Below are 15,947 nucleotides of genomic sequence, written 5' to 3' on the forward strand. Positions count from 1 at the left end.
TCCTGGGAACACAGTTATTAAGCAAGAGGCCTCTCCATGGGGTTTATTCTTAAACCATCTGAGAGTTTCATGAATATTAACGTTCCTCCATTATTTTCCTCTGTTCTTCTCTAATAAGGTGGTAACATGATCCCCACTGAACATATAGAACAGAAGCTCGGAATGCTTCAGATTAAAAAACAAGCCAACACAACAGGTGAATTTTAGCACCATGGCGTGAGGAGCCCCAGCACTGTGGGATGAGCACAGGTGTGTGGGGTTGTGCTGGGCGGGACACGAGCACGTTTCCTGATGCAGTCTGGGAGGGCAGGAGCAGTGTTAGAAGCTTGCAGTGATGAAAGGGAATTGAGGTAACAGTTTTTTGTTGGTTTATTTGTTTTCTGTGGTGCTATGTCTCGGTTTTGGTAGAAGGGCTATGTGCTTTCTGGGGTCTGAGGAAAAGGCTGCCACTTCTGGACCTTGGGAAGATGTTTCCTGAGGAGACAGCTGACGTGTGTCTGAGGGGAGGCTCCTAAACTCAAGGGAGCTTTATTCTTTTTGGACCCCTTTTTGAGGGTAACTATTTAAAATTCAAACACCATGTACAGCTTTACTATTATCCGACAGAATGTGGTGCCAAAAATAATGGTGAGGAAATGCTAGGCAGGAAAATGTGCCCCCTTCCTGTGAGAGGACATTGGCTGGGTTCAGCATGTAGGCAGAAAGGGCCATGGGGTCCTTTTGGGGGGCAGTTCTTGCCTCTGCCTTCTGACTCCTGGAGAACCGATCAAGTCCCGTGGCGCTCATGGGTTCATTCCCTCATAGCTATCAGAGCAAATTCAGCTATGTTTTCCTGCAGTTCTTTTCTTTGAATTCTCCCCAACCCTGTACCTTTGGCCTGAGCATTGTTACTGGCTAGTCTGACCTGTTGTCTTGAGTAGCCTAGCTGCAAAGTCATAGTAACTCTCTGAGAGTGCGAACTGAATGTACTTAGGTTTTGCATATTTGTTTTACAAGCTTACAATTCTTCCAAAACATAACTGACAGAAGTTTTCTGATGCTTCAGAGAGTTAACTGCCACGCTGAAATCTTGTTACAAAGTGTAAGAATGCTAGAAAAATTCAGTGGGTTAGCTGTAATGCTGTCCTTAGCAAATCAAAGTATTTTTACTGTAATTTTCACTTTCTGAAGTTTCTGAATTAATTTTCTTGAAACATTTAGCCTGAAGGAGGTACTTGACAGCAAATGTGTAATCCAAAAATGCTTTACAGGGTTGTCTATGAATCACAATTTTGATCATTTGCAGCTTTAGAATTATCACACAGGTTTTGTACTTTATGATCTATTTTTTTAACCTTAAATTCATTTTAACAATTTTTAGTCAAGACTTCTCTATCATGTAAAATAATGTTCAGCTCCGTATTAGATGTTAGTCTATTGTTATTTTGTTTTTATGGTGTGTATATATCTGCCTCAAAGACCTGTGTGTTATCTGGCAGTATTCTGTTTCCATCTGATAGGCCCAAATCAAGTTTAAGAAGGCTTTCTCTTCTTACTGGTGAATTACTCAAGGCAGCTTAGCAAAAACTGTTTCTCCCACACAAATTACTTGCAGTTCATGTTAAATTGTGAGTAGTTTGTATTTATTTGTACTTGGGCCACCGTCCTTTAACAAATTGCCACTAGTAATAACTGGGGAACCATTGAACCCAGTGAATCTTACAGTTGCTACAACTTGTTTGTGATGAGCCCTCCGTGGAGTAGTGTGCTATGGGAGGAGGTGATTTTTAGTTGGATTATTTTTAGTTACTTTAAAGAAAGATGTATTCGTCAAGTTATTGAAGGTGCTTACTTCCTCTCATGTACGGTAACTTCTGCAATCTACTTGTTCATTGTCTCTTGCTTAATCCTTTAGCCTTCTGTTTATGTGATAGTGAAATGTGGATTTTGGGGGTTTCATTTTAGTTACAGGTTTTCAAACTCAGTGTGCTTTCTTCCTTCCTTGTTTCTCTCTCTGATTTCTATCCTATCCTACCGCTCCAATCAAAATTATCTGGTGTGTTTTGTGCTCCTTCAAAGATAATGTTACTTTTCTTTCTCAGAATCTATAGAAAAGTTTTTCAGTAATAGCTTCTTCCTTCCTACCCCTGCTGTTTCCTTTGTGTCTTTCACCCATGTCAGAAAGAACAAGTTCACCACAATGGCAGCTAATAGAGGTAGCTCATATCCAATTTCTTCAGTTTTCATTACATGTCCAAAATATATTTGGTGAACCTCTCAAGGTTCTCATAACTGTGCTTTCAGTAATTGCAGTAGACTCTAGGGCACACAGGTGATTGAGGTGGAAATGGGATATGAGTCTGTGTATTGATCACAGTACAGGGAAACCTTTATCCCTGGATCAACCAGGCCAAGTAGGTACAGACCAAAAACTGTCAAGCAGCGGAAGATGATGTTCCTGCTCTGAGACTGGCAAAGAACAGAGGTAGCATCATGAAGAATAGGCAATTAGCTTCTCAAATATCTATCTATATTCTCGGTTAAACCTTAAAGAAATACTCTTTTCTGTTGGCACCACCAGGAAATAGACCTCTCAGTCTTTAGAGGGAGCTTGTCTATTAGTGAGGTAATGTCTGTGGTGGGATACTTTCTGTAAGGTGAATGGTTGCAGATTAACCCCTGTTAACAATCTGCTAGCACAAAATATAAGCCCATGCATTATACCTAGGTCTGAGCTGGTCATGTGAGCATTCATTGGGCATTGGAGGATCGGGTCTCCTCTTAGAGGTAGGTGCCTAAAGTGGAACAAATGAATAATGCTCTGAAGTATTGACTCTTCTTAACTGTGAAAAGAAACTGAAAGGACAAGCTCGTAGGTAGATGTGTATACTCAAAATAGAAAGGAGTGCTGTCTTTGAGGATAAATAAATGCTATTTCTTCTGTTACTAAGAAGAAAGATGCATCTGTACGTATCTTAATGTTGTCAAAATAACTGTTACTAAAACGTACTCAGAAGTGCTGCACTGGTTTGGACTCTGTGTGTGTGCATGGAACTGCCTTAACTTCAAGTCCAAACTGATCTGCTTTTCTTTTTAGTATTATTATCTGTAGGCTTAAAATTTAGCATAAGAAAAGCTAATCTTTTCCTGTCTGTTGCCCATGGTGATATGTAGGTGTTAGTAAGAACAGTAAAGGAAATTCTTGTACAGTAAATGCTTCATTGCACGTGAGGGACTCTGCTATAAGGACTGACAAAAAAAAAAAAGTTTAACAGAAAATAAGTTGTCAAAGACTGTAATAAAGGCTATCAGCATATCCATTTTTTTTGAGATAATAAAACTCAGCAGTGGATCTTTACATCATTAACTTTTTCAGAGCTTAAAATATCTCAGATACAGTCTTCCATGATAAGTGATGGAGGCACTATTGCTCAGATGAGACTGTAAGCTGGTAAATGTACATTAGAGAGCAGTAACTGAGAAATGAACTTGGTGAGAGATGGACATGAATAGAACTCCGAATTTCATGAGGTAACTGCAAAGGTAAAAATCTAATTACTTGCTCAAGCAAAACATGTAACTAGATTTTCTTCTTTAGATTTTTCCCTGTTAATGTGATAACTTTCTTTTTCATGGAGCGCACTAACCCTTAAAGTCTTGTGAGTGCAGTTGTGTACAAGGTTCAATTCATTTCTTTCTCAGAGAGGTTTAGCCGCCTGTTTTTATTCTATAAAGTAGGTTTTATATCTCTTAGGATCTATTTGGATACTACATTTCAACAACATTTTGATATGTGAAGGATCAGGTTTGTTATCACAGAGCTTGGACTATAGGTAAAACTCAAAAAGCCTCAGGTCTTTTTGTTCTTGTGAAACCTGATTTTTTTTTTTAAATTGGTGATTCTTGTCTTGATTCTCTATCAAAAAAAGTGAACAGTAACTGGTCAAAACAGGTGATTCCCCACTGTATTTTGTGTTGGTGTGGCCTCACCTTGGATATTGTGTGCAGTTGTGGGCTCTACGACATAAAAAGGCAGTTAAGGTCCTTGAAAGCATCCAGAGGAGGGCAACAAAGTTGGTAGAAGGGCTGGAGGCATGTGCTATGAGGAGAGCATGGGGACACTTGGGCGGTCTGGTCTGGAGCAGAGGAGGCTGTGAGCAACCTTGTTGCTCTCTTCAGCCTTCTGAGAGGGAGGCCCTGGCCTCTGCTTCCTGAGAACTGATGGCAGGATGCAAGGAACATCACAAAGCTGCACAAGGGGAGGTTCAGACTGGATGTTGGGAAAAACGTCTTTATCTTGAGGGTGGTCAGACACCGGAACAGGCTTCCTGGCAAGGTGATTGATGCCCAGTGCAGTTGGACAATGCCCTCGGTAGCATGCTGTACTTTTTGGTTAGCCCAGAAGAGAACAGGCAGTTTGGACTTGACAATATTTGTAGGTCCCCTCCAACTGAACTGTTCTATGGTATATGTATGTTTTTGCATGCAAGCATACCTTAGTAAATGGTGTGTCCACTTGGGACTTTGTAGGTATTGTAAAACATGTTTCCAAAATATTCTACAGTCATAAATATAAGAAGACATTTTGACTTCTCTTGATCATCTTTGTAGTCAGCAGTGTTCAGAAAAAAACACAAAGGACACCGTTTTGTTAAAATAAAGCTAACTTTCCTGTCATTCTGATATTTATCTTCCTTTACCAGCACCTATGTGTCACTGGGTCTAGGTGGCTTGCTGAGTTCCTATGTGTGCAAGTGAGACTTAAAAGGAAACCAGGAATTGGGGCTGGAAGGAAAACAGCAGTCTCTCAAGAGCTGGAATATTGATGAAACTATCCCACTAGGATGATCTTAATTGCAGTCAGTAAAACCTGAGTCAGTGTAAATAATAAAACTCTGCTGATGGGCATTAGTGGTACAGAGAGGATAGCAATTGTTTCTGGAGAAATAAAGCATTTAGGACTCAAAATATTGTTTTGATATGTATATTGTAGTCACAGCTTCCATTTTTTGTTTTACTAATTTTTTTTTTTACTGTAATGTATGTTAACTTAAAGGTCATGAAGAGATTTATGACCAACTAAAAATCGAATTAAAAATCTACTTGCTGCTTAGAAAAGAAAGATCTGGGGAACAGAAATGTAACAGTGAAATACCCTGATTTTTCTTGCAATCAGTGCTTCTTCAGTATAGGCTAAATCAATCCAAAGTATTTAGCTCCAGCTTAGTAACCATCTCGTTTCTTAAACAGTGATGCGGTACTAAAGCTTGGATGTATACTTCAACAACCCAGCTGTTTTTAGTAAGTGCTCAATGGTGTGAGAGTGAAATCCAAACAAATGATTTGACTAACTTTGGTTTTAATGAGACATACCCCACCTTTTTGTTCTTGCAGCCCCTCTCTACAGAGGGGAGGAGAAATGAGGGTTGCCACAGGAAAATGCAAGCAATTGTAAGCCGAGGGCTCATATCAGCTCAAGGGGAGGGTCTGTGCATTGGAGTATTCTGCTCACAGCAGTGGCTGCATGCTGATGCCTGTGAAAGAGGAAAGGCAGGGCAAACACAGGCCATGTCCCTACCCTTGAAGAATTTCTCCTGTCTGTTGAGAAGAGGGGTCAAAAATGTAATTTATTTTGTTGGCAGGGAGCAGCTACGTACATCTACCATATAATTCATATATGTAGGATTTCTGGGTATGAAGACTTTTTTGTTTTTCTGTGATGGTCTATATGCTTCTTAAGTAGCCTTTCTTTTTTAACACTTTCAAATAAGGCTTTAGACACCCACCCTTTTTTTTTCCTTGCCCTAAAGGGAAGAATGTAGGGAAATAGACAATTTTACCTTATGATTTCCAGAAAATTGGGGTTTCTGCCCAAGTTTGGTATAGGTGTTGTTAAATCTGTCTTCAGATAATAGCAGCCAAATAGCACAAAATCAAGGTAGCTGTGATTTGTATTTAGTGTGCCAGGATTAATCTGCAAACCAGGCTTGAGGCACTGAATTATAGTAAATTTGTAAGAAGAAAAATCGAACCCGATAGTAAGTATATCTCTAGAACTAAAAATATCTACAATGAAAATTGCTCAATTTGATCAAGAAGCTTTCTTTTTTTTTTTTTAAAAAAAAAGAGGGTTCCACTTTATGATGTAGCTAACTGTATTTTAGGGTGATGAATGCCTAGTGTGCGTTTCTACTCATAGGAGCTTGCTTACGTTGCTCACTGGACTATGGCTGGGAGCTTAAGATATCAAGAACACAATGTGTTTGCTGTAGTTCTGTACTTCCTGGCAAAGAGAGGTTTAGAAGGAGATTATTATTACTGTTGTGCTTATTGTAACAGGAATAGATAGACCCTGACCCTATACTTTCTACAAAATGCTTAGCGCGGTAGAAATGTTTCATTTGTCTTGAATATAAATGCTGCAAACTTTTTAGGAGGAGTTCTCCAGTAATTTTTTTTTTTTCCCCTCCAGATAATACATTCTCTTGCTTCTCTGCTTTTTCCTCATGGCTTCATGTCTTTCACTGTGTCTCCTGAAAACCTTTGTGGTTTTGAGTAGGTTGTATAACTTCTGGGAGAACTGTTCACTGGAGAGCAGGTGTAGTGCTCCTAGTGCTGTGTGGTCCAGGTGCGGAGGTGCTTCAGTCACTGAGGCAGCAGGAGCTGGGTTTCCTTATGGAAGAGCTGCTGCTGCTCTTTGGGAGAAGCAGGAGAAGGCACCAGGGCTGTTCCTCAGTTCTACAGTTCATAGGCCAGCACAGGAATTTACACCACCTGTTGATGCTGGGCTTAAGTTAGGACTGGTGGGGAAAGGAGTGGCTGAGAAACTGGTGTGTGTTTGCTTCTGATTATTGCCATTAGGGTGTTCATCTGGGTAGTGTTGTCAGCTGGAAGTAGTAACCCCTTACATTGTACCTGGTGACAAGCTTTGCCTGCCCATATGAACATGAATCATCACTTTCTATGGTCTTGCTAATATCTATCTTGGTTTGGAAACTGTAATATTAGATATGACTTGTCTTGATCAAGTCACTGAAAATTAAGAGGAAGAAACTGAGGTTGGGGTTACAAATTTCATATAGATTTAGTTACCTAAATCAAAATGGGCTAACAAAAAAGGTTTTGGTAGCGTTTTGCTTCAGTACTTTATTATTTTGTACTAGGTCAGTGCTTTCCTTGGTAAGGACTTTCAGCAATAAGAACTTGTGATTAACTTGTGCGGAATTTCAGACAACATTGGGATTGAGAGGTGTGAGACTGATGGGTCAGGAGGTACAGCTGAACTAGGCTGGGGCCAGATGGAGAGGGAGCTGAAGACGTTTGGGCAGGGGGTGGTGTATTTGCTTGGTTGGTATTATGCTTGTAAACCGTCTTTAAGCATCGTGTGGGAGTATAAACAAAGATGTCTGTAAGACTCCAGTAGTTTGTGGATTGATGAGCTGTTTTGTCCAAATTGTTAGATGTTCATAAACAAATGAAAAAAACAACCAACCTTTGGAAATGCAAGGGATGTTTATTCATTTTGATTAACGTGGAAGTCATTAGCGGGTGGTATAGTTGTAACACAGATGTAACTACAGATGAGGTAGGACAGAGGTCCTTGCCTCTACCTGTGGCATTATGGTGAGCAGTACTTGGAGGATACTGCTAACAGTAATGTACCCTCTGAATAGCACTTCATTTTTGTTTTTCCCCAGTTCCTTAACACGTAATCTGCAGAATGGAAATTAGAATGCAAGTCAGTTTAATTCTGTCTGCTGTTGTTCAGATCCCAGAGATTGTAAACATGAGATGTGTTAACTGGCTGAATTATTTCTGTAACTTAAGGAAAAAAAAAAAAAGGCACTCAGAAGACTGACTGCACCTGGAAAAAACAACTTCAAGGAGGTGGGAAAGACTGCAGACAGGGAACTTTCCTCTAGACATGAGGTCTTTTCATAAGAAGCTTAGTTGACTAATTAGAACTATAAATGTTACATCACTGCTAAAGCTAATATTCTGAAAGTAGCCAAAACATTCATGCTGCTTTCTTAGCAGAAACTTCACATGTTCTGGGCGATGCTTTCCCAAAACAAAGTGCCAATGTGGTGCTATAAGTCTGTGGCATGCCTGTGGCATTTTGTATACTGCATGAGGTGGAGAAGATATGTGACAAGTGTTCAAATAAGTAGAGTAACTTCAATATGAAGGACAGGTGAATCTATTAGGGCTCCACACTGTAAAGAAAAAGTCCAGGCAGGGTATGAGAGAAGCCTATGAAGCTGTGAGTAGCGTACCCAAGGAAGTTGCTCCTGTCTATGACTTTGCAATTCCTCTTGGCATGGAAAATGGAGGGTCAGGTCAGTGTACTGGGGAAATAACACTATCTGCCTACTTTGATCACATGTTTCTCTGTGATGGTGACTAACAGAGACAAAATTTTGGCTAGATGGGTCTTCAGTCCAAGCTCCTATCTGTTCACATTCCTGTGTGGATAGGCTCAGTTACATTTGTGATGAATGAGAATACTGTTTTCTTGGCTTATGGAGCTTAAATAGAAAGACAAGGTGTCATGCAGTGTTGGGAATAGGACGAGACTTCTGAAGGAGAGAAGAAAAACAGCTGCAGCAAAAATGAAGAAAAAATACAATTTACCGTGTCTCTTGTTAGTTCTGTGGACTTCCAAATAAATAAATCATTTTAGATTTAAATTCTATTGCAGGTTAAGCTGAAACAATGCACAAAAGCCCAAGTGAGTAATGTGATTAGTGGAACAGTGCTGGTCTTCCATCTTCTGAAACACTTCCCTACAGTGCCCTATATTTCCCTTTCCAGATACCATGGTGATCCAGCCTTTTTGTGCCTCCTTTTTTTTTTTTTTTTTTTTTTTTTTTTAAGTTCACTGGCTTTCAAAACTGCAGTGTGTGCTTACCAGAAAGCTCTTATGTTGTGGTAACAGTGCCATATTAGATTGCAGTCCTCTATGCTAAAGTAACAGTAATACTGGCATGGTTGGTATATCCAAGCTTTCTTGCCAGTTAGCCTATGGATGGGCTGCCTAAATTTACACCAGGGCTGCCTAAATTTACACCAGCGCTTCCATCTCTGCTCGTTTAAACAGTTTATTTGCTAGATTTTGCTGTGGTATCTCTTTTTGTGAAACAAAGCATCAAACTCATTTCATGTAGCTCATTGAATAGGGAGCTCTGTCAAGTATATTTGGTTACTCAGGCCCCTGAACTGAGCTGCAAGTTGATAAAGAGTTATCGGTCCCACAGTAAGATATAACTTACTATGGTTTAAAAAAATAAAAAATAAACATGCTTCTGAAGAATGTCTTTTTTTTTTTCTTTTAGGTTCCTGAAGGAGTGTGAAAGTGTCATTTGCTGCAAAAGGTTGGAATTGTGGATACCCTGCATCCTGAACCCGCTGCAGACGGTCTGGAGTACCTGCAGGAGAGCAAAGGCAGTAGAACTGCATTCGTACTTTGTGGGAGTGAATTACAGCGAGGACTTCTACCTGCCGCAGCTATACCCAGGTTAATATACCAGTGCACACCAACTGCTTAGGAATACGTGACAACTCTGTTCTGGGTGCTGGACTGAGAACACCAAACTCGTTTCATGAGTGAAAGCTTTCAGAAGAACAGTTCTCGGTAAAGGAGAGAATTTCAAACACCTTCATAAATGCAGCGTGGGATGTTTGTATCAGCCAACTTTCTAAATTTTCCTTTTCCTGCCAGAAATTTTCTTTTCTAAAAATATTTGACTTTGCTGTCTAATCTAGAGATGGATAATATAGTGCTGATTTTAAAAATCTGACTGGTGCAGGATATAAGAATGACTTCTAAAACAGTGCCTGAGTCGCTTTGGAACACATTTTATAACCAAATGCACTGTTCAGGGCATGGTGTGGTTTCTGCACAACCCCCTGCTTCCCCCCAGTTACCATTACTGCCTTCCTAATCTGCTAGAGCATTTAGTGCCCTCCTCTTATCCTAAGAAAAATACAATTGCTGGCTCTGATATTCATTAAGTGATAATCCAGATTAATTCAGACTTTGATGTAGAATCAGGTCCTATTTCAGCCACAAAGAAATTCACATTGCCCCACAGAAAATGCATGCGTGCACACACATGCACATATACACGCTCAGGCAGTATGTAGAATGCCTTAAAGAAACTGTAGCTAACCACCTTATTAGTATTCCTCCCTCCTCTGTGTTTCACTTGCAGCAACAGAGGGCTGAGCAAAATGCAGTAGAACAGGGACAGAGACAGAGCTGGCAATCATCTCAGTGCAGGCTGCTGAATGTAGGGGGTGGGGGGGATGCAGCAAAGCAAGATTAATAACCTTGCCATAATCCTGTGCACCCTGGAAGGAGATACCTCTGGTGACTGAGCTGTTCTTGTCTTGATTAATTGGACTGAGCGAATGAGTGGCTGGCAATCCACCTGGTTTGGAGGCGACCCCCTGGTTTTGCTGCTCTCTGAATCCTCTACCCATCTGGGAAGGTAACAGTGAGACGTACCATCTGCAGCACACACAGCAGCTATTGGAGGCTACTACTGACAGTTTGCACTACAGTTTTTTGGTGAGCAAGAAGCCAGGTATATCGTGCAGTAGGATATTTCTGTGCTCAAGCTACTGAATTTTTGCAATCTGGTCCTTCAGCAACCCCCTACGCGCCCTCTTCCAATTGCCTTTGAGTTCTGGGCTTACTTTTGGCATAGTCTCCTGGACGCATTTTGCTGGGGATGGAAGAGCAGTAAATGGAACCTCTGAAAACTAATTGTTTTGCTTCTGTGTGACTCGAGAGAGAGAAAAGCAAGAAGAATCAAGTGCAGCTAGAGGAATTTACATTTCTTTTGGAGAAGTTTGCAGAGGGACCATAAAAAAAAAGGTAAATCCAGGGGGTTGCCTACCCCTTCTGTCTCCTAGCCTGATTGTGCTTGTTTGTTTGGGCTTGAAAAAAAGATGAAACACAAGTAGCAGGTGGCATGGAGTGTGGTGTTTGTAAATTCTGTGCTTATGATTTGTATCCTCTTTTTGTTTTCTTATCCTTTTTCTTTTCCCTGCTGTTTGCACAGCAAAAATGCTTGCAGAATAATGATAGTAGTGCTGGAAAACATTACTTGAATAGCACTAGAAAGCTCCTTTCATTTCAAAGGTATTAGAATTTACTGGGAGGTTTTTTGTTATCATCAAACCAGCTTAAAATATTTGGAAAGGATCTAGAATAGGCAAGAAATAAAGCTCATGTAATGTGGTCAGTAGAAGTCTCCATATTTTCATAAATCTTGTCTAGCTTTTTCTCTGCATTTCAGTCAGCTCTGGAATGATGAATATATAAGTAAAATGCTGCTTCTGCTGCTGTTAGTGGAAGTAGAATGGCTACAGAATTTATGAAATATGTAGAGCTAAACAATAATAACTCATTCTGGAACAGAGTGCCAATCACAAATGAGTTTTTGTGGAGCCCTTAATTTTGGGGATGGAAGTGCCTACCAGGCATTAAGGCAGCCAGAGTGAATGTCTCACCCAGCAGGGTTCACGGCTCTCCAATATTTCTTGATCTTTCATTCATATGGCTGTGATGCTACTCAGTGTTTAAATCTGGCTCTTCTCCCCTGACTCCCCAGCATCCTGTTTCTGTGGGTACAGTATGACTGTTGCAGCCTTTTTTCCTGTCTTTTCATTATTTAATAGAAATAAAATAGCATTGCATTACAATAGAATCGGAGCTCTTGTAGTTGAGCTTTTTTTTATTGCTGCACTGATAGTACTTAGCATTCCCAAGGAGGTGAGAAAACCATCTGTAAATACATTTCAAAGATGCTTGGTTCTCCAAATGGAATTGTTAGGCACTCACTCCTTCTCAATTATATGAATATGAATGACTAATATTGAAGGATATGGTATCTATTTGAAAGACTGCTGCATAGCTGATTACTTTACGTAAAAATACATGGATTAAAATAGTTCTACTAAATCGGATGCTAGAGGCGCTTATATGTATACATGTGTAATGTATGTAAAGAAAAAGGGAATTGCGTAAGATTTGTACAAGGACACATCAAATAGGATAAACCTTTAATTCATTTGGTACAAAAAAAGTGTAATGAGCCTTCTTGTAATAGATCCTGTGTTGCAAGGCTAAAAACTTAATGAAAAGGCTCTGCTTCAGAGTAATCAAATCACTTTACATTATTGCATCCTGTCAGTCAGTCCCTCTGCTTCCCATCAGTTTTGCATAATAGCTTTAAAGAGGGATTAAGGAAGAAAGAAAAACTGGTTATAGGTGTGTTTCCCCTCATTTTCTGGAAGTGATGCTCTGTATTGCACGTGTTTTTACTGTCTGATTATGACAAAGAAATCTCTTCCTGGGCAGCATGCAGTTTGCCAGTTTTCCCTCATCGTACTTTCTTCAAGCCCCATCACGTGTAGCACATGCATCTATTTTGCTAGGTAGTGAGCTATCTTTTAATGATGGGGAAGAGTCTCTATGTGCTTTTTTTTTTTGGGGGGGGGGGGAGAGGAAAGGAGGGGGAGGGGGGTGAAGCTCTTCAGAGCCTTGCTCCATTTTTAGAATTCAGGTATAAGGCAGGGTGTCAAAGCAGAGACATTAGATGAAGCAGGAGGGAAATGAAATGAAACAACTTTTATATTCTGGGGGCGAAGACAACACGTTTGCTCCACTAGTAATTCTGTGTGCTCTGGTGTGTTGGATGCGATTTAGTAGTGTTGTATGCCCTAAGTTAAGTGGGAAAGGTAGTCATCTGTATGCAGGAACAGAAAGGATGTCACTGCTCTCTTGATATGGTGTCCAGATGTCATTTTCATCTATGTCTTTGATCATCAAACCTTACAGAAGTGGGACTAGTGTGGATTTTTGTGGGTATAGTATTTACTATCTGCTTATACTGCAGACTAATGCAAATGGTTTTTATTGTACATATTAACATATTCACTGAAGAGGAAACCTAGTGCTTCTTCCCCCTTATAATATAACATGTTATATCACATGATTAGTTCCGGTTTCTAATACCATTTATATTCTTATGGCAGTAATGGGAATGGATAATACTCAGTCCTGCCAGGTTTTAATGTGTGAACAGGCTTTAGCAGCAGTTGGGCTCTTCTTCTTTTTAACTGCACATTTAAAAAACAAAAAAAACAACCAACCAACCAAACAAACAAACAAAAAAAAACAAACCAACTGTGGAAAGTCAAGTGTTTCACTTCAGTGTTTCATCTTGGTGACCCTTCCATTTTAATCCTGTTCAATAGCGTAATGCCCCAAACGCCTTCACTCTTCCCTAGCGTGGAGGATGTATTCTTCTGCGTATGGCTCGGGTGCTTGTGTGAGCTCACTCCACTTCTTATTGTGTGTTCCAGCATCTTGCTGAAATATGAAAGGAAGGCCTGCAAAGCTGTTGTGATGAGCAGGAATGTAGGTACAGAGACTCTTGAGCTTCATTATCTAAATGTTGTTTTAAGAATAAGTAGATGATGAAAAAACCTGAAATTTCATTTTTGTTTAGTTCCAGTTAGTTGAGCAGCTTCCTTTTCTCATTGCTAAAGTCAGCCAACCAGGCACTAAGCTTCTCCAGCACATGCTTCTGTGTTTCTGAGACCCAGGGTACTTTACACATGAATTCCTTCCTCCTTCTGAACAACCTGGGCTGACAACTGGAAAGTCAGTCCTGGAGCTCTGCAGCAGCATACAGCAGGGGGAGGATGGGGGAGAGGAGATGTGACAGCAATCCCAGGACTAGAAGCAAAAGCACAATCTCAGTGGGATTGCAGAACATGTCGTTTTGATTGCTGACTCATCGTGTTGGTCTGCAATATTACCTTACACTAATGTGATGACACTGGGCCTGCCTTTGAAATACAGAACCAGAAAAGAGTAGTCTGTCAGTAAACAGACACTACTTATGAATTTGTACTTCTCTAACTGCAAGTGGTGTAATCAACAGGAAATTCCCTTGAGTAGTGTTCGTAAATCTCTTACTTCAAGAGAACTGATAGTAAGTAAATTTTACTGCTTTTAGCTACTTTAGAAAATATGAAGCTACAAGTAATAACCTTTCAATTGACAAGTTAGTTGACTGCAGCCAAGCTGCTGTTTTTCCACACCGTTCTCCTTCCTGTTCGTTTTCATTCAGTGTCAAAGGATAAGGTTAGAAATGAAAGATGCTCAGAACACAAAAGCCAGTTCCTGGTCTGGCAAACAATTGTTAAATAAATTCAAATCTTAATCAGCTGATTAAAACCAATTAGGTTCCTATTTCCAATACTCCTGTGTGGAAACGTGAAAATTGTTTGGGAAATTCCTTAGATTCTTAGCTTTTCAAAAAGACAGTTAGTCAGATTGTTTAGGGAAGATAGTCTTTGTGGTGTTATCTGGACTTCCATAGACTGAGATAACTAGGAAGGCATCTTTTTAGTAGAATGAGTTCCTAATGTTTTTATGAAACAAATCCAAAAGATCATGTTTGGGGTAGGGTGTGTGTGTGTGACTTGGTGTAGCAGCACTCAGAAACAAGGAGAGTGTGGCATACCTACACAGGTGTCTGCCTCTAGAGGCTGTTGTTGTTCAGGCTGGTGCTTTGCAGAAATGTTGAGGTGTAAGAGCTTTTGCTGATCAACTTACCGGGGTTACGTATGGCAGAATACTACTGATTCTGGAGGTGAGTGGTGGGCAGAAAGCCCCCAGTTTCTGAAGGAATTTCTTAGAACGTATACTGTGCAGGCAGAAATGTAGCAAGGGATCTTGGTCTCTTGCCAGTGTGTATTGCAGAAACTTTTTGTACAGACAACAATTATTTTCTAATTTGCTGAATATTCTCAACTAGTCATCAGTGCTGTTTGTGCATTGCAAAGGCTTTTAGAGACATCAGTATAAAACAAAAGCATGCTTAAACCAGGACTCATGTACTCATGACTGCAAATACAACAGGCTTCTGTTGCTGTATTTTTGTTGTAGCTTTGAGCTTGTATTCTGTGGCAAGGAGGTTTTCCATTAGGCCTGTTAGTTTTCTACCTTTTTGATAATTTAGGATGTTGTTTTTGTAGGTTAAATTTATGTCAAGTGCTCATCAAGTCCAGCAGTAATTAGAGGCTGTCTGGTCCAGTCCTGTTACTTGTCATGTTTATAAGAGTAAAAAACAAGGTTATATTTGTCTTAGTTTTTCTCCTCTGAAATACCTGAATTAGTATGAGGTAAAAGATATGTGTAAGTGAAGTGGAAGGGGAATAAATTGGGACTGGGGGGGAGAGAGATAGACAGAACTGTACACAGTACTCCAGGTGTGGCCTCACCCTTGCTGAGTAAAAGAGTCACTTCTCTTGCACTGCTGATGATGCTTTGTTTAATGCAGCTTTCTTAGTGGCAAAGCACACTGCTGACTCAACCAAGTTGGTGTCCACCAGGCCTCCTAGGTCCTTTCCTGCAAAGCGGCTTTGCAGCCGGGTGGCCCGCAGCATGTACCGATGCCTGGAGTTGTTCCTCACCAAGTGCAGGACTTCTAGTTTTCCTTGTTGAACGCTGAGACTTTTGTCTGACAGCCTGTCAGGGTCCTGCTGGATGACGGCATGGCTTTTTGGTGAATTAGCTACACCCCCTAGTTTTGTGCCCTCTGTGAATTTACTGAGGGTGCACTCTGCTCCATCATCTAGGTTGTTAATGAAGAGTTTAAACAGGGCTAGATCCAGTATCGCCCCCTGGAGTATTCTGCTGGCTCCTGGCCTCCAACTAGACTTTGCGTCCTTGACCACTACCCTCTGGGTCTGTCCGTTCAGCCAGTTCTTGACTTACCTCCCTATCTGCTCATCCAGACCATACTTCCTCAGCTTCTCTGTGGGAATCTTATGGGGGCAGTGTCAAAGATGTTACCGAAGTCCTGGAAGACAAAAGCCACTGCTCTCCCCTCATCTGTCAGGCTGGCCTTTTCATTATAGAAGCTTATCAGATCAGTCAAGTA

General features: G+C 40.5%; 1 protein-coding gene across 6 annotated transcripts in view; it reads left to right on the top strand.

The window, feature by feature from the left end:
- The first annotated feature begins 360 nt into the window (after positions 1-360).
- LRRC4C (leucine rich repeat containing 4C) overlaps positions 361-15,947 on the top strand; it is a 515,355-nt gene continuing 499,768 nt past the window's right edge. For all 6 annotated transcript variants that reach the window (XR_014584613.1, XR_014584614.1, XM_083836612.1 and 3 more), the window contains exons 1-2: positions 361-555; positions 9,315-10,861. The gene's annotated coding sequence lies outside the window, so the exon portion shown is untranslated. The remainder of the gene's footprint in view (positions 556-9,314; positions 10,862-15,947) is intronic.

This window comes from Anser anser, assembly GCF_964211835.1.
Source record: "Anser anser genome assembly, chromosome: 5".
NCBI classification, from domain to species: domain Eukaryota; kingdom Metazoa; phylum Chordata; class Aves; order Anseriformes; family Anatidae; genus Anser; species Anser anser.